This window comes from Cibotium barometz, chromosome 63 (assembly GCF_041138505.1).
Source record: "Cibotium barometz isolate CiBa-2024 chromosome 63, ASM4113850v1, whole genome shotgun sequence".
Lineage (NCBI taxonomy): Eukaryota > Viridiplantae > Streptophyta > Polypodiopsida > Cyatheales > Cibotiaceae > Cibotium > Cibotium barometz.
This window is the reverse complement of record NC_141108.1, coordinates 28,388,267-28,412,138: the sequence shown is the minus strand read 5'-3', so window position 1 is coordinate 28,412,138 and position 23,872 is coordinate 28,388,267. Positions and strand designations below refer to the sequence as shown.

Here is a 23,872-nt window from a genome sequence, read left to right as displayed (position 1 = left end):
ATGAAAGGAAGAGGGATCAGTTCGAAGCCACATTTGGGGACATTCCCACAGAATGGCTGTCCCAGTATGCACACGACCATTTCACCACATTCCAAGAACTGAAGGAAGCATTCCTCAGAAGGTTCCGAATAGTCAAAACACCTTTTGAGCTGCAAGAGAAGCTTAGGAGCCTGAGGCAAAAGTTCCTGCCACAGTGGTGGATGATTATGTCGCAAAGTTCTGCACATTATGTGCGAGACTGACACAGGAAGATAAGCCATCTGAAGCTGTCCTGGCGGATTGGTTTCTGCACGGACTACACAAGAGAATCAAACCAACCATGGCTACAATAGACATTGCATTACAAGGGTTTGATAGACTAGTTGAGGTAGCCAAAAGGGCAGAGAGGAACATGGGCTTGGAAAAGAAGTTCAAGAAGAAAAAGAACAATTCATCAGACAACGATTCAAGCATTGAGTCAGACATAGAGGAATCAGATAATGAGTCAGGGGGCCTGAGGAGGAAGCCAAGTGCAGCAAGAAAAGTAAACAAAAAGGCAAAAGGGATGAGGTGGATGTCTTGGCCAAGAGGGTTGCTAAAAAGTTGGCTACAGGCTCGAGCAAACACTCCAGCATGTCATACTACAGACCTGGTGTGTTCTGCCCAATCTGCAAAAATGAGGGGCATTTACAAGAAGAATGCAAGATGCAGCCAGCATGTGCCATCTATCAAACTTTCATGCATTTGACAGAGAATTGCAGAACAATGGAAGAAGTTGGTAGTAGCAGTAGTGAATGCAGTTGATGGAGCAGATCCAATGGCTACTGTGCTGACACCACAAAGATCCTACTATGGCCGAGGGTTCAGCAGAGGAAGGGGTGGTGGGGACAACAGCATAGTCCATTCTAGTGCTACTATTGTCGGAAGTCAGGACATAACAGCATTGTCCATTCTAGTGCTACTATTGTCGGAAAATCAAATGTCTGATATAATTAAAAACATCAGTAGAGGAGCTTCAAGGAAACTCTAGAGATTGAGCAGAAGCAACACCACCTACCGGGAATATGGTAGAAATCAAACAGTTGAATGATGGGTCGCTGGCTCCAATGGTGGCTGTTTGTTACCAGAAGCCAAAAGGGAAAGGAAAAGGTAGATGCAGCAGAGCATCTAACACCTGAAGTGGTGGAATAAAAGAAAACCCCCCTGGATTGGTAGAAATCAAACAGTTGAATGATGGGTCGCTGGCTCCAATGGTGGCTGTTGTCACCAGAAGCCAAAAGGGAAAGGAAAAGGCAGATGCAGCAGAGCATCTAACACCTAAAGTGGTGGAATAAAAGAAAACCCCCCTGGATTGGGAGGAACAAAGGAAGGTTAGGGATCAAGTAGTTAGAGAAGTGCAAAATGCACAAGCCAAGGGCAGGAAAGAAATCGCACAACCCGGTCAAGATCAAATAAAGACCAAGGGCACCCCGGATGAAGCATTCATACAGAAGAATTTGATGCAAGAAGATGATCCTCGTGGGACACAAATCAGGGAACAAGGGAAGAAAGTATCCCCAAAAGGGACTGAAACAGCACCTCAACACTCAGAAGAGGTGGAGTCCTCAAAAAAAGCATAAGGAAGAGAGAGGAGAGAAAAGAAAAGTGCCCAACAAAGCAGCAAACTAAACAATGAGGAGCAATATGACTTGTGGGAGGATCTCAAAACCATGAAACTGGACATAACCCTTGATCAGCTCTACTATCATTAGTGCCTAACTCTACAAGAAGCAGCTCATCAAGAAGCTACTGAGTCCCAAGGGACGAACGAAAAACTCTAACCACTCACAGAGCGAAGCTGAATCAGCAGAAGAAGCAGAATGTCAGGTGGTGGAGACAAAGGATGTTCCAGAAGTAGATAATGTGGTGCCCCAAATAACAGTACATCTGAGGGGAAAAGAAATCAAAGGAGCCATTGTAGATGGTGGGCCAGGAGTAAACATACTTCTAGAATCAATAGCCAGGGAATTAGGGATCACCGAGTTCCACCCATCTCCTTTCTTGGTGCGCATGGCCAATCAAAGTTGAGTAAGGCTGTTCGGACTTGTTCGAGAAGAACATATAACTGTAATCAGATGCAACTTCCCCATTGTGTTTTTGGGTACTCCGTATGGAGGGCAACTCGGAATCGTTTCCCATGCTATTGGGTAGACCATGGATAAGACATTGGAAAAATCAAACATGACTGGTTGAGAGAAAGCATCACCATTAGGAGGGGAAAGAAGAAGATCAGAGTTAGCACACTAGCTAAGGTGGACATAGATTTGGCGGTCAGACCATTGCATGCGGAAGGATTGAACCTGTTGGATGGAATTGTAAGGTCCCTCCCAAGCCATGTATGTATGTGTCTCTTTTAATATAGATTTCAATAAGAAAAGAGAGTGCAATTAGAAAGAGTGAGACAATAAGGCTAGAAACATTAGAAAAGTGTTAGAATAAAAATATTAGCTCCAAAAATCCTAAAAAGAAATAAGAACATAAGAATAGTTCTATTAAGAGATAAGTATCCCCAAAAATAGAATTTCGATTTTAGGTGATAAGAGGTCATATTTAGAGTAATTTTACACATTTAGACTCCATGCATACTAAAAATGTGGAAAAATAACCTGTTTCTAAAGATAGTGCATTTGTGGCTATATGCAGACGTTTTTGCCTATTCTGCCCGCGTTGGCTTGTAGACCAGATGCCTTCCCGTTCTTTTGACTAGTTATATGACCATATTCTGAGTTTTTATCAGAGAGTTATAGCCGAAACAATTTGCTGTTTCTGTCAGGGTCTCTACACAGAGAAAACTGTGAGAAGGAAGCAAGTAGTCTCAAGGTAATGCTAGAGTTTGAGATGCATATATCCCTTCATTCTTATCTAATATCTCAGAAAAGAAGCTTAGATTGCTATTGTCTTTCGGAGGAAGAGACCAAAACTCCATAGCTTTTCTTTTAGAGAAAGAATAGTATGCCGTAGCCCTGTGTAAGAGAAGGCTATTTTGCCATAGATCTTAGAAAGAGAGAAGAGTCACAATATGAGTAAGAGGAGATAAATCTTGGAGATGATTAGATGATTTCAATCATAAGAGAAGGTATTAGAAGACTCTATATTCTAAAGCTCTTGTTAATAAACGAGCAAAGGCAACGATAAATGACAAATTTCTATGAGGTATATACATATTTTGTTTTTCAATTATATATCATTCTTAGGGATTGAGGTATGGCCCCGGCTTCTCTATTGATTGTTACAGTGATCTATTTGATTGATTTACTATTTAAAGTTTGTATTCTTTTAAACAACAGCATATGCCTTAATAAAGAATGTCTTATCGCAATCTCAAGTTGAAATGCAAAAATCTTTGTGAAAAGGATTATTTTCTTAAGAAGGTCACATGGATTCTAGTCCTATGGTTTAATTGAGTAAATGGATTATTATCTTGGTTAAATTAAAGTACAGGTATAACTTCTCCCTGCCTTGATGCTGCCCCGTTCTTGTGCTTGTATAGCCAGACGGCGGAGACATTAGTAAGGCCCGGAGTTGGCCCATGGTATCCCTCATACCATTGGGAGAATGAGGTTTGCCGATTGAGGCAAGTGATTGTGATGCTGCCTAGTTCTGAGGGCCCAGGCTAGTGCGGTGAATTAGCCCACCCTAGTGCGCAAACATCCCTCTGAGGGACGGGAGGATCGAGCGATGGAGCCTGAGAGGGCGACAGGCCGGCTTGAGTCCTCGCCAGCGGCCGGCTGACGATGAGGTGTATGGTCCCGTAGGGTTTTGCCCAGCATGTGGAGGCTGGAAGGCCGAATTCTAGATCATTGGCGGTATAAAGGAAAAGAATAAGAGAGCCACTTTGGCTTGTATGAAATTGATTCATGTTTAACTTTGTTTTTATAAATCTTGTCTTTGGTATGATTGTATTGTAGAAAAAGGCTGTTTTAACAAACCTTGTGAAAAGGATCTTAATTAAGGAACATGTTTGTTTATGTAAAAAAAAAACAATGTGGTAGGATAAATTAGAAAACAAATTGACGCGTGGGTAGGGTGGAAAGTGGGAGGATGGAATGCCCCGATGGCACCATCCTACGGACGGGTGGACTCGATTAGTCGGGTAGCTTTCCAACATATTAAGTGAAAGCCCTACATTCGATAAATAGGTTCTCGAGCAATTCTATTCTAGAAGACTAGGCCAGCGGGGGCTGTGCCTTGCATGGATGAGGAAAAAAGCGTTGCCTCTAGAAATCAAGTCTTGTAGTTGCCCATTTTATGTGATCAATTACCCTATGGGTGATTTGATTTTAGAAGACCGCGCTCCCCCTGCGGGATAGAACTAGGTCTTACCTATGAATCGTATCCTTGAATCTCTGTATGGTCAAGGTGTCGATGAGTAGGAAATTTTCTTTAAGATAAGACTTAGTGGACTATCTTAAGTGTTTTCCCTATTTGTGAAAGGGGGGAACCTTACAAGAATAAAAGAGGATGAGGAGGAAAGAATCATCAGAGAAAATCTAGAGCTAATTTCATTATTTCAATTGGACGTGGAGGGAATAATGGCAAAATATACAGTAGACACGTTCAATGTGTAGAGAACAGATGAGGCAGTGGATACCAACATAGGGCTAGTGAGCAAACACGTGAGGAGGATGAACAGTCAGAACAAGGAGGAGACAGCCCAAACTCAACACAGGGCTAGTGAGCAAACACGTGAGGAGGATGAAAAGTCAGAACAAGGGGTTAAGGAATGGATGGAAGCCTTAAGATGCAAGGATAGGGAACAACAAAATGCATCAAAGTACATGAGGATGAACTGACAGAGTTCAACCTGGGCAATGCAGAGCAACCCAAAATTGTCAAGGTCAGTGTTAAGCTGGAAGGACAGATGAAGAACGAGCTCCAAGAGTTGTTATGTAGATACAAGGATGTCTTTGCATGTACCTACACAGACATGCCAGGCATAGACCCAAGCTTCTATCAGCATAAGATAAACCTAAGGGAGGATGCCGTTCCGATCAGACATCAGAGATACAGAATGAACCTCAACTATGCCTATATCATTCATATCTTTAACACAATAATGGTCTATTAGACCGAAATTTCCATATGAACAGTCCTCCATGGGGGATTTCAATTTTTTTTGATTTTTAATTGTCATACCTTAACTTGATCCACTGGGTCAAGTGTTAACAGCAGCAATCTGTCAGCACAATCCACTAATCTCATAGTGATTTGCTGAAGTCATTAACGTCATTTCCGTTATGAACATCAACACAGGGACTCGTCCCATTCATCCTCATTGTGGTTTTGCTCAGTTTATCGCTTTTCAACCAAAAATTCAAGAATCATCATTTTTCAATTAGAATCCAATTCAACTCATCAGTTCTCAATCAGAATTTTAAAATCATATCAACCACATTCGAATTCATCATCTGGATAGTATTTTTGCTTATAATTTCAAGATCTTAGATTTATTTGTATATACTACCAGTAAAGAGCTACAGTTATATCCTCGGTATATACGGGTAGTCATGGCCCTTGGAACTATAAGATAAATACATCATGTCTAGGCCTCAAGCAAGTCAGGGATTCCATACAATTGCAGTACTTCCATCCCGAAAATCACAGGCAATTCCTCTAGGATAACTTTTCTCTAATGTAGTCAAAAGCCTTAACTAACTGATCTGATCTGACCAAACCCGTAAGTCCCATAGTCAGATCAAGGGAAAGATTGCACTTGGATCATAGAGACCAACGCTTTTTTCCTCATTGAGAGGCATAGCCATTGATTCTTTTCCATAGAACAATTTTTATCCAGGATTTACTTCATCTATCGTACCAATAGAAATTTAGTCTCATTTTAGGGATCCATAAGTCCACCCTAACCCCATCCAGTCCCATGGGTTAGCCAACCACCCAACCACTGTAGTGATGAGATCCAATTAGGAATTTGGTCAGGTTTTATCTCGGGTACCAGGTAAAAGAGTTCCCATGCCCCCTAGCCAGATATTCATGCAAACTTAAAGCTAGTCACACCACTTACACACCCAATATGAAATTGCCTTTTTCACAGAATCAGCTATCTTTCAAAACAATCATTTAATGAAACCATTGTGTCACTGATTATAATCCTCAAAATCTCCAGTTAAATACTTTTTTCAATCATTCCTTCATCAGTGTAACTATGGCATCATTGGCAACCAGAACGCTCACTAGCTGTCCACACAAGGGCCTTTTCAATAGTTCCTAGCTCATAGTATAACCGGCAATATATTCACATATCAAAATGGAATCTCTGTTGAAGATCAGCAAGATCAACCAACGGATCCATATAAAAGAGCCATGGACTCATTCATTGAGGACCAGAAGAGTCAATCAACCAGATCCATGCCCGAATTCAGAAAACAACTCTTACTCCTTGTTCCAATATCTTCCTCGACATACTTGTGGGTATCTTCGGTGACCCAGAGCCCGAGCACCGTATGGTCAGCACCCTCTAGGATCCTTCGCAGGTCACCTAGCACATAGGCCGCTTCCTTGGTCCCTCATCCACCATACCGAAAGCTTACCATTTAAATCAAACCGAGGTCGGTCGACCTTGCTATGCGAGACGTCCTCCATTGACTCTCTGTCAGCTGTTGGCAACTTTATCAGCTAGGTCTCCACGACCTCATTCACAAGACGGTCAAAATGCTTCCCCAGCATTCTTGACATAAAACAGTCATTTAAAAACAGTTCATAAATACAATTTCTATAACGAACTCTCGTCTTTCCACATCAATCTACATTACTTAATCCACATTAATTTCTTATGCATTCCTATTCTCCTCCAATCACATCATTTTCCATCTCAACACTTCTTTCCTCAATTAACCTTATCATATCTTATCCACTCGTATTTACCCATACATCTCATCACATCACATTCATTAACATCTATCCAGTTTACATCGCATCTTATCATATCCATTTCACATCACATCTCATTCATTCACATCCCGATTCACATCTCATCACATCCATTCACATCCCATACCATTCATTCTCATCCCGATTCACATGCCATCACATTCATTCACATCTTGATTCACAGGCTATCACATTCATTCACATCCCTTATCATTCATTCACATCTTGATTCACATGCTATCACATTCATTCACATACCATATCATTCATTCTCATCTCGATTCTCATGCCATCACATTCATTCACATCCCTTATCATTTATATCTATCCAATTTACATCACATCTCATCGCCTCAATTCTCGTTCATATCCATCACATTCACATCCACATATATTCTTCCACATATATCGACATCCATAGTTATCACATACACATCCACATCTATCCTTTCACATACATCCACATCCATTCTTTCACATACAAACATCTAGATCCATTCTTTCACATACATCCACTTCCATTCTTCACATACATCCACATCCTTTCTTCACATACATCCACATCCACATCCATTCTTTCACATACATCCACATCCATTCTTCACATACATCCACATCCATCCATCCATTCATTCACATTTATCTTATTCACATCACATCTATCCATCCATTTATTCACATTTATCTGATTCACATCACATCTATCCATTCATTCATTCATATTTATCTGATTCACATCACATCTATCCATCCATTCATTCACATTTATTTGATTCACATCACATCTATCCATCCATTTATTCACTCATTCACATCACATCTATCCATCCATTTATTCACATTTATCTGATTCACATCACATCACATCTATCTATCCATTCATTCTTTTATAAAAATCAACTTCAGTGGGAATAACACTTTTATAAAAATCCTTTAATACATCTATTTATGCATAAATTTAATTTTAAGAAAAATAACACTTTCAAAATAAAAATAATTTCCTTTATGCATCTTTCTATGCATAAAATCAAAATTAATGAGAATAACTCTTTTGAAATAAAAACGAATTCCTGTCTTTCTATGCATAAAATCAAAATTAATGAGAATAACTCTTTTGAAAAAAAAATGAATTCCTTTATGCATCTTTCTATGCATAAAATGAGAATAACTCTTTTGAAATAAAAACGAATTCCTTTATCTTTCTATGCATAAAATGAGAATAACTCTTTTGAAATAAAAACGAATTCCTTTATGCATCTTCCTATGCATAAAATCAAAATTAATGAGAATAACTCTTTTGAAATAAAAACGAATTTCCTTTATGCATCTTTCTATGCATAAAATCAAAATTAATGAGAATAACTCTTTTGAAATAAAAATGAATTCCTTTATGCATCTTTCTATGCATAAAATCAGAATAACTCTTTTGAAATAAAAATGGATTCCTTTATGCATCTTTCTATGCATAGAATTTAAATCTAATGAAAATCACACTTTTATAATAAAAAATATCCAATATGCATCTTTCTATGCATAGAATTTAAATCTAATGAAAATCACAATTTTATAATAAAAAAATCCAATATGCATTTTTCTATGCATAGAATTTAAATCTAATAAAAATCACACTTTTATAATAAAAAAATATCCAATATGCATCTTTCTATGCATAGAATTTAAATCTAATGAAAATCACACTTTTATAATTAAAAAAATATCCAATATGCATCTTTCTATGCATAGAATTTAAATCTAATGAAAATCACACTTTTATAATAAAAAAATATCCAATATGCATTTTTCTATGTATAGAATTTAAATCTAATTAAAATCACACTTTTATAATAAAAAATATCCAATATTTATCTTTCTATGCATAGAATTTGAATCTAATAAAAATTACACTTTTATAATAAAAATATATCCAATATGCATTTTTCTATGCATAGAATGAAAATAACACTTTTAGAATACACAAACGAAGGGGATTACTCTTTTTGAATAACATAAAGATAAAACTTATTTCTACAAAATTTAAGAAAATTTTGCCATAACCTCCTTTGTATGGCTGGCCATTTTTCAATTTTTGCATTCTAATTCTGCTTAGAATTTAACCCAAGATGAATTTAGCACTCTAATCTAATCAATTCTCATTTTTTTAAGAGCGAACAATACAAAAAGTTTAACTCTATTGAATTGATTACACATCTTGGATAAAGAAGGGCTGAATTCAATGAAGAGAAGGGGGAAGCCTTTCCATCAAGGCATAACATCCAATTTTAATTTAAAAGAAGCAAGAAATTATAAACCATAGAATAGAATTAGAAAAAAGTAGAATTTCTAACTTACATGGAGTTTTGTGAGCTATCCTTTTGCTTGATGGATTGAGGATTCTACTCTTGCTTGGATCAAGAGTGGCCACCAATTCTTTGTAGAGGAAATAGTAAAAAACAAGTGAATTATCAATGAATTCAATGTTTTTGGCTCTGAGGAGGAGGAGTAGAGTAACAGTGCATAAAACACTATTAAACTTTTACAAAGGGGGAGGCTTCTATTTATATGAAAAAGTGAGCCTCTAACCAAGCAAACTGATTCTAGAATTTTCCAGATCAGTTTGGTCACTTTTTGACCATTTTAGGTTAGTTTAGCTTACTTTTTGGGGTTCTAGTTGAAATAGGAGAGATAAAATATCTCATTATTTGAGAGTTTAAAACTCCACCACACATGTGAAATAGGCGCCTCCTTCATGAGGGGAATTCCCCCACACTGAGGTGTCAAAAATGCATCATTTCCTCTAAATATCTCTTCTTTTTTAACTAATAACCTTGTCCTTAGTCAACTCTTCATCTTATGTGAGTATTTACTCATTTTTGGGGGGATTTTCTTTATTTCTTCAATTTATCTCCTCCCTACATTTGGATTAATCTAATTGGCCCCTTAGAACCTTAATCTAAAATTTTCAAAAAATCTGGACCCTTAGGCTAAGGCCTTTTGAACAGATTATAAATTATTAATGCACCTTCTGAAATTCTTTTTGAACTTCTATTTTGAGGGAATTTATTTTAATAAGAAGAGATATTTTTCCATCAAAAATATCTAAAAATTGAATAACCTCTCTCTAGAACATTTTCTCTCTCTAAGTCAAAATAGGTAGAAACAAGATCTGTTATTATTCTGAAAAGGGGGGTTGATTATAGGGGGAGAAATTGGACATCTTGAAGGGTTGGGGAGGAATCTTACATCCTACCCCACTTAAAAAAACGGGAGATATCCTCATCTCGTAGGTGGAGTATGATCTCTTTCATCATCTTCTTCTTCTTCTTCAATCACTTCTAGCGTTACTGCCTTGGAAGTGGACGGTCAGTTTGGGATAACTCTCTTTGACTTCCCCTATCCTGAGGCAGAGGTCTTGCATTACTTTGGTTTGAAACTGCGGGTTGGTTAGAGGGTCTACCTCTGGGATTTCCCTGAATTTGGCGAGTAAAAACTTGATTACTCTGGAAGGAAGGAGCAGGAGTCTGGAATCTTGATCCCTGATTTCCCTATCCTGAAAACCTTGATCCAAAAGGAGTTGGACAATCCATACTGCGATGTCCAAATCCTTGAATGTTATAGCATTTCACTCCCTTATTCAAGGGTGGAACTTCTGTAGTTGAATTCCAGGGGATTGAGTTTCGAGAAAAGGACATTTCTTCTATTCTGGAACTTCCCCTATCCTGGAATTGACCCTGATATCTCTTAGGTGGTGGAAGGTTGGAATCACCTTCTGGGAACTAAAAACCTTTTGAAAGGTGATGGTGCTCGCTTTGGTACAGTCCTCCATGGGGGATTTTTTATTTTTATTTTTAATTTGTCATCCCTTAACTTGATCCACTGGGTCAAGTGTTAACAGCAGCAATCTGTCAGCACAATCCACTAATCTCATAGTGATTTGCTGAAGTCATTAACGTCATTTTAGTTATGAACATCAACAGAGGGACTCATCCCATTCATCCTCATTGTGGTTTTGCTCAGTTTATCGCTTTTCAACCAAAAATTCAAGAATCATAATTTTTTAATTAGAATCCAATTCAACTCATTAGTTCTCAATCAGAATTTTAAAATCATATCAACCACATTCGAATTCATCATCTGGATAGTATTTTTGCTTATAATTTCAAGATCTTAGATTTACTCGTATATACTACTAGTAAAGAGCTACAGTTATACCCTCGGTATATACGAGTAGTCACGGCCCTTGGAACTATAAGGTAAATACATCATGTCTAGGCCTCAAGCAAGTCAGGGATTCCATACAATTGCAGTACTTCTATCTGAAGACCCAATTATCAATTTAGGAATTTCATTCTGAATATCAATTTGTATGAGTTTCATCACAAAATTTTAATCTTTTACTGCTACTTCATAAATTTATGACATTCTTGGCTTCTCAGTTGATCCTCATTAGCCAATTTGCTCTAATACTAGCTGTGAGATCCCTGTCCCCACCGCGTAACAAATTCAGGGGTGCTAGCATGTTAGAATTTCGTGGTGCTCATGCTAGATCAAATATGTGGAGGAGAGAGACTCACAAAATACAAGAAAAGATCTTGCTTATTAAGTTGCTCAAAATATAACTAAGCTTTATGCTCATAAAATGCCTTCTAGCTCCACCTTTAAATAGGTGAGCTAGTGGACCATAAGTCCATTCACACACACACCCTTCTCCTCCCCTTTTACATAACCTTAGTCTCTTAATACCCCCCCTCAATACCAACTATGAAAAAATTAGAATAGGTGGTATTGGACATAGGATGTCTTTATAACATTAGGCATACAAGGTTAGGAATATAGGTGTGGTTACATTGAGATTTAAAATAATTTCTCAGTGGAGTTAGAGGCTGATACAAAGTTAGCTACTCTTTGTTAGGACATTTGGAAGTGATATGTCCCGTTTGTTTACACTTGTTACATTTCATTTTGTTGGGATATTTGATCCAACAATTATTTGCCAAATGACCCACCTTTTTGCAAAGGACACATCTTACTTTGATTACTTGATGTGACAAAGCTTGTTCGATATTTGATGAAGTTGTTGCATTTGAAGATTCAGCTCCTCCCTTTGACCTCTTTTCTTCATCAAGACAAGATTGAATGACTCCTTCAAGGGTGGGATTAGGTATGTTCTTCAGGGTGGTGATAAGGTGGGGTACACCTTCTTGACTGCTTTTAGCAAAACAGTCCCACTGCATCATCTTCATCCATTCTCGCACTCATTGATGTAAGTTGAGCCATAAGGCCCTTCAAGTGAGAGATGAAGGCTCCAATGCTGTCTCCCTCTTTGAGTTCCAAGCTAAAAAATTCAATTTTAAGTGAGATCTTGGAATTCTTACCACCACGAGCTCCATAGAGCTTGTCAAGCTCATCCCATTTCTCCTTTGCAGTTAGAAGAACTCCAACTTAACAAGCTCCATAGAGCTTGTTAAGTTTATCCCATTTCTCCTTTGTAGAGTCGGAAGCTGGTCCACATGGTGAATGAGAGCCTCATCAAGATGAAGCATGATGATGGCTTGTGCCCTCTCATCATCTTCAATATCTTCAGCCTTAGTTTGATCAATAACCTTAGTGCCGAAGATGAATGGCCAAAAACCTTTGGACATCATCTTGTACTGCTTGACAAGGACTTGCCAAGCGTGGAAGCCCTCTCCTGAGAACTTATTAATTTGGGTGTTGTCCTTTGACATTGGGTATTGAGGAGATTACTAGAGAGTAATGGGCTGATTTATGAAGAAGAAAAAACCAAAAATTTGTGATGTTTTGGCTTAAGTAGAAAGAGAAAGGCTTATGAGAGTGCAACAACCCTCAATCAAGCCAAGGATGTTGCATAAAAAAAGGAGATTAAGATGGTGAATTTTATGGTTTAGCAATTAGGGTTTGTGCCCAACCACTAATTCTGATGGAGATTAGCTTTATTAGTATCAAAGAACACTTTGTTTGGTGATTAGGATCACCATTAGTGTTTAGCAACACTATTAGTGCTTAAGAGCACATTTTTAGCGTCTAATGACACTTGCATTAGTGATTAGATTCACCATTAGTGTTTAAGAACACTCTTAGTTTTTAGAAACACTTTGGAATAGCTCCCATTTGCTGGATTAGTAGCCTCATTAGTGTTAATTAACACTATTAGTGCTTATAAGCACACTTTGAGAAGCTTTGTGTACTTGAAGATGTTGATGAAGCTTGATATGGTGTATGCCCACAACATCAGAGAATCTGGAGGAGAACACTTCAAGAAGCACTTAAGAGATTTGAAACTAAGAGGAGAGGATTAGTGCAAAAAGGACACTTGATTTTGAAGCTTTAATGGCTATCAAGTGAGCAACCTGGTTTTTTGACTGTAGCGCATGCGTGGAGCAACCATTAGGGATGAGATTTGAGCTGTAGATACTTGAGGCTATGGGCTTCCCCCATGAAGGAGGTGCCTATTTCACATGTGTGGTGGAGCTTTAAACTCTCAAATAATGAGATATTTTATCTCTCCTCTCTCCTATTTCAACTAGAACCAAAAAGTAAGCTAAACTGACCTAAAAATGGTCAAAAAGTAAACTGACCTAAAAATGGTCAAAAAGTGACCAAACTGATCTGGAAAATTCTAGAATCAGTTTGCTTGGTTAGTGTTAACCTATGATGGACATTTAGACGTACTATGTTTTACGTCATTAATTTAAATATTCTGAGTCATGGGCCGGGCTTGTCGGCACCATATGTTAAGGATAAAGGGATTGGGTGATCGCCGATGAGAGGTGCACCTTGAATATCAGCAGGGTAAGGGTTAGGATCGGTCGGCCATGTATGGGCGCCCATGTGTAAACGGCCTATAAGAGCCAAATGTAACCCTAAAACCCTCATTCTCATGTGTTGTGAATACAAGAGTGCTCTTGCCTTATCTCCTTGGTTTCCTTCTCCTGCGTGTGAGAGAGAGAGAGAGAGAGTGAGAGTGAGAGAGCGATCGAGCACTGTGTAGTGGCACGGCGGCGGGGAGAGGCGGTAGAGCGGTGACGGCGGCTCCTTCTTCACTGCGACGCGGGAATCCTTCAAGGCGGCGGTTGAGCGGTGAGTGACACACCTTTCGCGTTCTGTTTGAGCTTGCTTTCCTGGTTGTATGCTTGTAGCCATTCGTGGCTCGCATACGGTGTTCGACAAGTCCCCAGCTACCTGTGCAGCAAAAGCGCACATTTTTGGCGTCGCTATCGGGGAGTTGCCCCTGCACCAAGCTCCAGTTTGCAGCTCGGGCTGCTGTGTGAAGTTTAATTTACACTGTAGGAAAGCGACTGTGTGTTTGTTGTTGAGGTGTTTCCGTGTTTTGCAATCTGTTTCTGCAAGTTGTCTCTTCTGCATTTCTGTTTCTTTTGTTATTTTTCCGCTCCGCGTGTGGGCGTGCGTTCTGTTATCTGGTTTTCTACGTGTGAGGGGGGGTTTTTGAATCCCCAGACCTGTGCTGTGTGCGAACTGCGCCGCGGCCAAGGCTGAACCCTAGAAAGAAACCCTAGAAAACTTATCTAAAAAAAAGAAAAAAAGAAAAAATTAATTTTAAATAAATAAATAAAAATAAAAAATTATTTTTTTTAAAAAAAGAAGAAAAACCAAACGTGTGGAGAGGAAAGATTTTTTAATTGGAGAAAAAAATTTTGAAAAGAAAAACCCCCAATTGACCCCGACCCCGGTCTCGATCTTTTGATATATATATATAGGAGAGTGAGCCTCCATAGCTTTCTTTCAAGTGAGAGCTTATGGGAAGTTATGCCCTATATGTAGCCCACTCCCCAAGGAGTAAAGTGAGCATGTGGGATAAAGCCCTCACCCTTTCCTCCACAAGCAAATAGGCTTTTGCAGAGGAGCTAGGCCTAGCCACATATCATATCCTATGCCATTTGCCAACATACCCAGACCAACGCCAACTCCTATCAGCTAAGCTATCCCAGAAGTTCCTCCACCAGCTATGCCTGCTCACCTAGGTGATCTCGCAGCGTTTGCTCAGACGATCGAACGATCTATTGCAGAAACCATGCGGGGTATGCCTGAGAGAGAACCTAGAAGCAAGGCAATACAAGTGGCTAAACTCACTCAAAACTTCAGTGGTGGTATCGAGGATGTTAGGAAGCACATTGAAGTCTTTGAACACGTGTGTGATTCCTTGGAAGAGCACAATGAGCTGCATAAGTGCAAAGCCCTAGGCTTAACCTTGAGTGGGAAGGCCGGAGATTGGTATCAAACCTTAAGGGTTGAAGAGCGCACTCACTACCCCACTCTCAAGAGATTGTTCTTGAAAGAATACATACGTGAGGGTGTGCTTTGGGGAGTAGCATCTCAACTCCAAAAAGCTAAACACGAGGAAGGGAAGTCAGTGAGAGACTTTACAAGTCGATTGAAGCACTTAAATTCTCACTGCACTCTCGATGAATGCTTCAATAACAACCGACTGCTTGATAGATTCATTCGAGGACTGCGCCACGAGGACATATACAATGGCCTAGTCATTAGAGGTCTTACAACGTGGGAAGTAGTCATCACTGCCAATGCAATCCAGTTAGAAGACAACTTGATGATTGCAGGTAAAAAGGTGTCTTCGGAGACAAAATCCGTTAGTTTGCAAGTATCTGGGCACGAGCCAATGATAGTAAAACCTATTGCCAAGGAGCCCAAGATATCCAAAACGTTTGTGACTAACCTTACTAAGGCTCTCCAAGAATACTTTAGGGATAATCGAGCTCCTCAAAATAGCCATATGTACCCAAGAAGAGAGCAACAATGGTGTTCGGTTTGCTTAGGACCACATAGCACGAGTGAATGTCCCACATTCAGAGTCAAATTCAATGGGAATTGCAATGCATGTGGTAAGTATGGCCATCAATCTAAAGATTGCCTACTTAAGTGAATGTTGGCAAATCAGGCACCACTAGCCTGGTCAAACACACCTTAAGTACCCGTGCTGATGCCTGCACAACCTGTCGAGCAACCGTCACAGCACATAGTTCCAAGGAATCCGAATGTAGTCCAGTCTGTGCCGTTACCACCGTCAGTGCTAGGACCACAATCTCCACATCCAAGGATTACCCCAATAAACCAGATGGGTTGTGAGTCACATAGTGCGTGTGGGGATTATGAAGAGGAGTAGACCCCATTGCTCCATATGGGATTGATACGTTTGAAATGATTCCCCAGTACTACATGGAGGATCATTTCGGGCAAGTCAAGCCTGTATATCAAGCGGCTGCTCTTGCCACAAGAGGGCAAAACCTTAATACCTTGGCGAGGAGACCACCTCTTCAATGCTACGAGTGTGGTGGACCGCATCGTGTAGCGGAGTGCCCTATAGAAGATCGCTACTCAGATGCAACCAAATCAAGGGAGCACATCGGGAATGCCGATACATGTAATCGTTGTGGCATAGATCATTTGATTGCTCAATGTCCACATAATCCTAATGCACCCAAGATTACGCCATTGAATTTGGTTGAGGTCACCAACCAAGCACGATGAACCACACCCGTTGTACCCGCGAATGTAGTTACACGGTCAATGCTTCAAAATCAAAACTACATTCTTGAAGAGAGGGATACTGCATCAATCGCTCAGGCAAAGAAAAAGAAAACACGGCGGAAGAGATCGCTTAATGCCACAAGCTCCAAGCCTAGTTCAAAGACTAACATAGGGACAGGAGACGACCCCGTGTATATGAATGATCCTGAAGATGATTCCAATTCAATAGAAACCATGGGGACCAAAGCCACTACCTTAAGGGAGGAACCCACTCGGGAGCTCAACGAAGGAGAATTAAGCGAATACATAAATTGGGGGAAACAGAAGGAAACTTCCTCAGCCCCACAACCAAGTTAGTTAATGCCCTCTCGACCACCCAAACTGACTGAGACTCCCCAAGACAAGCCACGTGGGCCAAAAATCCTCAAGAAAAAGATTCGAACTTACCCAAACCCAGTTGAGGAGATTGAGCAAGTGCAACACTTAAGGGGTTTGGTGGAAGAAACACAAAGAGAACTGGAGCCAAACCCGAGAAAAATCAAAATTCCAGACATAGTGTTTCCTACGCAAGTTCAGCCTCACAGGAACCATAAACCGTTAGCTATACCTAGTATCATTCGGGAAGAAAGTGAGGATAGGAAATCAAGAAGTGGACAAACACCCTTTTTGCTTGAAATAATGTTTAGTGAGGGAATGCCTGACCCCATCAAAGAGGAAGTGATTCCATCTTCACCAGTCCCTAGTCAAGGGACGATGTCTCGAAAAGTACCGTTGAATGTGTCTAAGCTAATGGATTTCATGTCCTTTGAAATCAGAACCCCGATCATATCCAAATTATACGGAGATCCTGAGCTATTCTTAGCTCTTCGGGCATTTCTCAATGGAGAACTAAAGGCAGGGCTACCATAATTTGCAAATATGGATAGACCCGACACACTTCAAGATGAAGGGGAACATTGGGATCTACAACCCAACCTAGATGAAGACTCGGTCGTTGAAATACCTGTGAACAAGTTGGGACAGTACTTTGAAGGTGACGAATCTAATGCAACCCTCCCCATTACTACCAAGGGATTAACTCTAAAGGGAATCCTTGATGGTGGTGCTGGAGTGAGCATTGTGACTAAAAACTGTTGGGAATCTATGGGGAGACCTCACCTCGAAGTCACAAACATAGTGGTTAAAATGGCAAACGGAACTATTGCTAAACCTATTGGAATGTTAAGGGACCTTAAGATCAAGGTTCTGGGATACAAGGTACGACATACCTTCATTGTAATGGATTTCTCCAAGCATCCTATGTCATATCAAATGATCTTAGGACGTCCTTTCATGAGGGAAGCACAAATGGTGCATGACTGGTCGAAAAACCATGTCTATCTACAATTCCAGGACTCTGTCATTCGAGTTGATCTTGAGAATGGTCGTGCACATCCTTTAAGAAGCAAGGTTATCATTGATAATAGATCGGATACCACTATTCACTCCGCCCCATTAAGGTATTGCTATATATGCAAAAAAGAGACTGATGATGGAAAAGATTCTCCTTATATGGATGTCCTACCGGGTATGACTGAGTCGGATAACGTGGATTGGGTACACGTAGCGGCAACCATAGACACATGGGAAAATAGAGGCACAAGTTGGGTAACACCTGAGGGGGGCAAGATATGCCACCGTTAGTGCCAATAAACATGATAGGTGTTATGCACTTGACTCCTGATGGCGAGAAAGCGAGAAACTCCAGTGACACTGAAAGTAGCGAAGACTTTGACCCATGTAACTCTGAGTATGAATCTCAGGAAGAAACTGACTCTGAGCCTAATGGGGGGGATGAATCAAATATTCACCCAAATGTGGAAGCAAGGTGCTCAAGGCCTAGGATGGTGACCTCCTGCAGTTCATCCGAAAGTGAAGGGGACACAAGTGAGGATCGACCAAGTGAGTTCGAATCTGACAGAAACAAAAATCAAAAACTTGGTAAGAAGAAAATGAGACATAAGCGCCAATGCTATCGAGCTAATGTACGCACTTCAATAAACAAGGAAAGATCCATTGCAGAATGGCTTAGTTATGTAGGAGCCATTGATGCTCATTGAAAGTTAGCAGATAATTGGGGACAATACCTCCAATGTATCATGTGGTGTATTTCGCAACCTCATGACGTCGCCCAATTAGAAATTGATGAGAAGCCAAAACTAAGTCGTACTGCAAGAAGGCGGCAAAACCAAGAGTTGGCTCAACAAAAGGAAGCGAAATTGAAGGAAAGCCTGGCACAACAAGAACCAGTAGACTTACACCCCGCACCCGATAATTTCAAATCATTTACCACAGGGGAACGTAAAGTGGTCTACACAAAAGCCCAACGAACGTCTACCAATGGGAGTAGCGGTGTCTACGATGGCCCTGCGGTAGTTAAGGAGATAGACTTTGTAGATCCGGGTGAGGAGTCTAAACTAGTTTTTATTGCTCAAGACCTCACCAAGGCGGAAAGCTGCCCTTACGAAGCTTCTTAAAGAATTCAAGGACATATTTGCTTGGACATATCATGATATGAAGGGTCTTCCACCCTCGGTGGTGAAACACACGAAAGCTGCACTTACGAAGCTTCTTAAAGAATTCAAGGACATATTTGCTTGGACATATCATGATATGAAGGGTGTTCCACCCTCGGTGGTGAAACACACGATTCCAATGATTAGCACTACTAAACCAGTCCAGCAATGTCCCTACCCAATGAATCTTAAGTACGCAAAGATTGTACAAGAGGATTTCAAAAAGGTTAATGATGCAGCCACTAGAAGGGATCATTACCCCTTGCCATATTCTGAACATGTGCTTGAAAGAGTGGCAGGCAAGGAGGCATATAGCTTTTTAGATGGGTACTCGGGTTACAATCAGATCACAATTGCAGTCGAGGACCAAGCTAAAACAGCATTTATCACGGAGTTTGGAGTGTTTGCCTTTCACGTCATGGCTTTTGGCTTGACCAATGCACCTGCAACATTCCAACGATTGATAACACGCCTTTAAGGAATATCTAAGGGACTTCTGTGAAGCTTTCTTAGATGATCTTTGTGTTCATTCCTCTTGGGACGAGCACTTGATGTGTTTACGAAAAATATTTGAAAGGTGTAGATTATATCGCATCTCATTGAATCCTTTCAAATGCCAATTCTAGGTTAAACACGGAGTTATCTTAGGGCATATAGTGTCCAAAAATGGGATTTCCAGTGACGAGAGTAAAATCAAGGTCATTCTAGAATTACCCCCACCCACCAACTATAAGGGAGTCCAATGCTTTATGGGCCACGTTAATTATTATCGAAGATTTATTCTATTCTTCGCCGAGATAGCTCGACCATTGCAAGAGGCACATATGGGCGTAGCCGGTGGTCACTTCTCAGGAGACTTAACTACACGAAAGATCTTACAATCAGGGTATTGGTGGCCCACTATGTTCCAAGATGCATCACTCTTTGTGAAGGGTTGCGATGAATGCCAATGATACAAGAAACCCCAATGGAAAGATCAGATGCCCCTACATCCAATTAAAGTAAACCAACCATTTGAAAAGTGGGGTTTAGACTTTGTAGGTCCAATTAGCCCAGTGGCCCGAAACACACAATCTCGCTATATTATTGTGGCCACTGACTATATGACCAAATGAGCTGAAGCGAAAGCGACACGTAAGGCAGATGCGAGGACAACAGCCAAGTTCCTCTTTGAAAATATAATCACATGCTTTGGTTGTCCTTTTGAACTTGTGAGCGACAATGGGACGCATTTTATAAATGACGTGATTAAGGAGCTCACAACAAATTTCATGATATCCCATCATAAATCTACTCCTTATTATCCACAAGCAAATGGCCAAGCCAAGAGTACAAACAAGACATTAATCTCTGTTTTGACAAAGACAGTTGAGGCTCATCGCACGGATTGGGATCTAAAGCTTACGCGACAGCTTTATGGGCCTATTGTACTGCATACAAAGTGGCTGCACACCATTCAAAATGGTATATGGCCAAGAAGCAGTCATGCCGTGGGAATTTGTCATTCCTAGTCTTCGTGTTGCTACTCAAGAGGGTTGGGATGGTAATCCCTTAGTAGAGCGTCTATATATCCTTGAGCGGCTAAACGAAGAAAGACAATTGGCTGTATACAATGCCCTTGTGGAGAAGGATAGAGGGAAAAAATGGTTTGATCGCCACCTGAAGGACAAGGACATCAAGGTTGGAGATAAAGTCCTGATGTATGGAGTGCATAACGAAAAGAAGAAGCTCAAATATGCTGGTAAGGGACCATATAGAGTATGTGAAATTACCCCGCAAGGTACCATCAGAGTGGAGACTCTCGACGGAGTTGAAACCATTGGATTCCTTAATGGGAGTAAATTCAAAAGGTACTATGACCCCCTGAGCCAAGAGGAGTTACATGAAATCCATCAAAAGAAGGTAGCTAAAGAACAAGCTGAGCTTAAAAAGATACAAGCAAGAATTGAAGCCAAAGAACGTCAACAGTGTGCTAGGCGACAACGAGAAGCCAACTTGGGAATTACGCAAGTATTTTTTGAGGAAGCAGAGGAGGATGCACTGGAACTGACCCGCCTAAGATACCCAATTGAGTTACAGAGTCCTTACGGGGAGGTGCTGTATAATGCATTATTGGATACAGGAGCTCAACACAATTTGCTATCATATGGCGTGTGGTGTCAACTTGGAAAACCACCTTTATCCAAGAGTGCTATCCAAGTTCAAGGAATCAACAAGAAAAAAACCCCTGTCTCAGGAGTTCTGCACACTCCGGTTGCCTATGATAAGGGGACCGTAATTCAAAGCTTTTTGGTTATGCCTGCGGGTACCATGGAAGGGATTGTAAACTTAGGGCGCAAATGGATGATGGCCACCAAGTGCAATATCGATTGGGCAACTAGACGAGTCACAACGCAAGAACCAACACTAGGTCTGACCGCTCAAAATCCCGCACCTAAGTCATCCACTCAAATGCTAGATAATGAAAAATCACAAAGTCCAGTGGCAAAACCATCTTTGATTGTTTGCCACCTCTCTAACGCTTCAACGCCAAGAGTGGAAACATGCAGGGTGGTCTCTAAAGCTCCGCTTACTATGCCAAAAAACACATACAAATGGGTTCCAAAAGCTTCGTTAATAGCTACTTCCCTTGCTCAATCTCGTTCAGCCACCAAGAAGCCTCGTAAAAGGAAAGCAGCTACCCACCCGAGAAAGGGCAATGTAACATCGCGATGGATCCCTAAAAAATTATTAGTAGCCCAAGGGTACTACGAGAGGAATGACCAGATTTGGGTCCCTAACATAAGCTGAATCCCTCTACATCACCTGTAAAACCTTGCAAACAATTGTTGCCACCCCAATGACAATTCAAGACCGTGGTAAGGGAAAGGTAACAGAGTGCTCCACACCACTTCTTCCACACCACTTCTTCCAAAGTTAGTTTGGATTCCCAAACGATATCGATCATTACCACCTAGCTCAGGAAGGGGGGAGCCACATGAAGCTTCTAGCTCCTCATGCCAGGCACACACTCATATAGAAGTTTCTACATGCTCTACACCTACTCTTGTCAACACCCAACAAAAAACCGATGAGTCTACGTCTCCCCTTGTAATAGTATCGTCGAAAACCGTTTCCTCCATTCGTCAATGGGAGCGTACACTACCATCTCTGCAATTGGATGTGGCCACAAGGGTCATAAAAAGCTATCTGGGCGAAAGTAAGGGATGGTGGTACAAAATTGGTTGTCCTTGACACCACCTAGGCTTGGTAGAACGAGAGTAAAGAAAAAGAGGGCAAAAAGGAAATAAAGGAGAAATATTAGGCTGTGAAAATTCCCTGAGGTGTTATACTTTAGTCTTTTTTTTGAAACGTCCCATAACAGATAGACGTGGGTGGAGACGTGGGTGCAGACGCAAGGAAGCAGATTTCTCTCTCTCCCTCTCTCTCTCTCTCAGACCTCCCCTCTCTGTCTGTCTGTCTGTCTCTCTCTCTCTCAGACCTCTCTCCTGCACATCCTCTATCCCCTATGGAACACCATAGCCCTCTCTCTCTCTGTATAAACATGGCAGCTCAGGCCATCAGCATATTTACAGAGACGATGCTGGAGGTTGAGTGTGATTCCTTCACTAACCTTGAGTCAGGGATACCTGCATTTACAGAGGATACTATCAATGAAACCCAAGCTGCTCACGAACCTGTCGGCAACCAAGAATTTCTCCGGGGCTATTGGGCGCAAAAGAAGCGTGAGCAATGATGCAAGGAGCGCAACCCTGCTAGGGAAGGTAGCCTTTCAAGAACCAGGTCAAGGAACAATATATGCAAAGCCATGGCTAGATGTTGGTGTCGACAGACCCAAGGACTAACAACAGTAGAACAACAGGAAATTCTAGAGCAGCTCATGCATCATCAACCGTTTTCCAAGTTGAGGAGTTCGGATGTGCAATCGAGTCTTCTTTCCAACGTTCGCAACACATTGACTCAATTGAAAGTACCTCACTCTGCAAGTGAGCTGTTTGTAAAGAGAGCCTCTTTGATGATGATACTGAACAATGGTGATCAGAGAACAATGTTAGTGAACCAGTCCAAAATTGCTGCTGTCTTGGGTGTTCATCGACGGAATATAGCGGCAGCAAGCAGTCGACTGGAAACGAAAGATGAGAATGAAGTGTTGCCACTTAGTGCTTGTCACAGACAATTGCCTTTGTATACAAGTATCACAAGTGAAACTAGAGATTTGGTGACCGCTTTTTGGAAATCTGAGACGAGAGTTTCACCAAACAAAAAGGATATTTGTAAGCAGAGGATCGAGGCAAAATGTGTCATCAAACATCCAATTCATCTTCTAGATGACTCTCACGTAATATGTTTTTGCTACAATGCAATCCATGGTGGCCTTGATTTCTGTTGGAATAGTTCAAAATTTGTAGTCTTTGGGCAGCACTGAAAGCTTGGCTGTTCAGTACCAAACTGCTAGTTTTTTACCAGCAATCACTCTAGGCCATAAGTACCAATTTGGTACTGCAATCATTGTAGGTACCAATTCCCATATCCAAGTACTTACCATTGTTTGAATTCCCAGCTCCATAATAGTATCATTGTAGGTACCAATTCCACCTCCATAGGATTAAATTTGGCACGTCTCTGAATTTTGCATTGTACCCAACAAGATTCACGGTACAACTTTTGGTTGCAATGTCCAAGAGTAAGGAAGCACAATCTCAATTTGGCACTTTTGAGAAGCACTCACACTTGGTAGTGCAATGTCCAAGAGTACGGAAGCACAGTCTCAATTTGGCACTTTTGAGAAGCACTCACACTTGGTAGTGTAATACCAAATTAGGTTTACCAAATTAGGTTTTGGAGACAGATTTGGTGCTTTCAATGTATCTTGCAAAGTACCAAATGGATGC

General features: G+C 40.7%; 1 pseudogene; it reads left to right on the top strand.

Annotated features, from left to right (window-relative positions):
• The first annotated feature begins 1,043 nt into the window (after window positions 1-1,043).
• LOC147603916 (uncharacterized) lies at window positions 1,044-22,716 on the top strand (annotated as a pseudogene).
• Window positions 22,717-23,872: the final 1,156 nt, after the last annotated feature.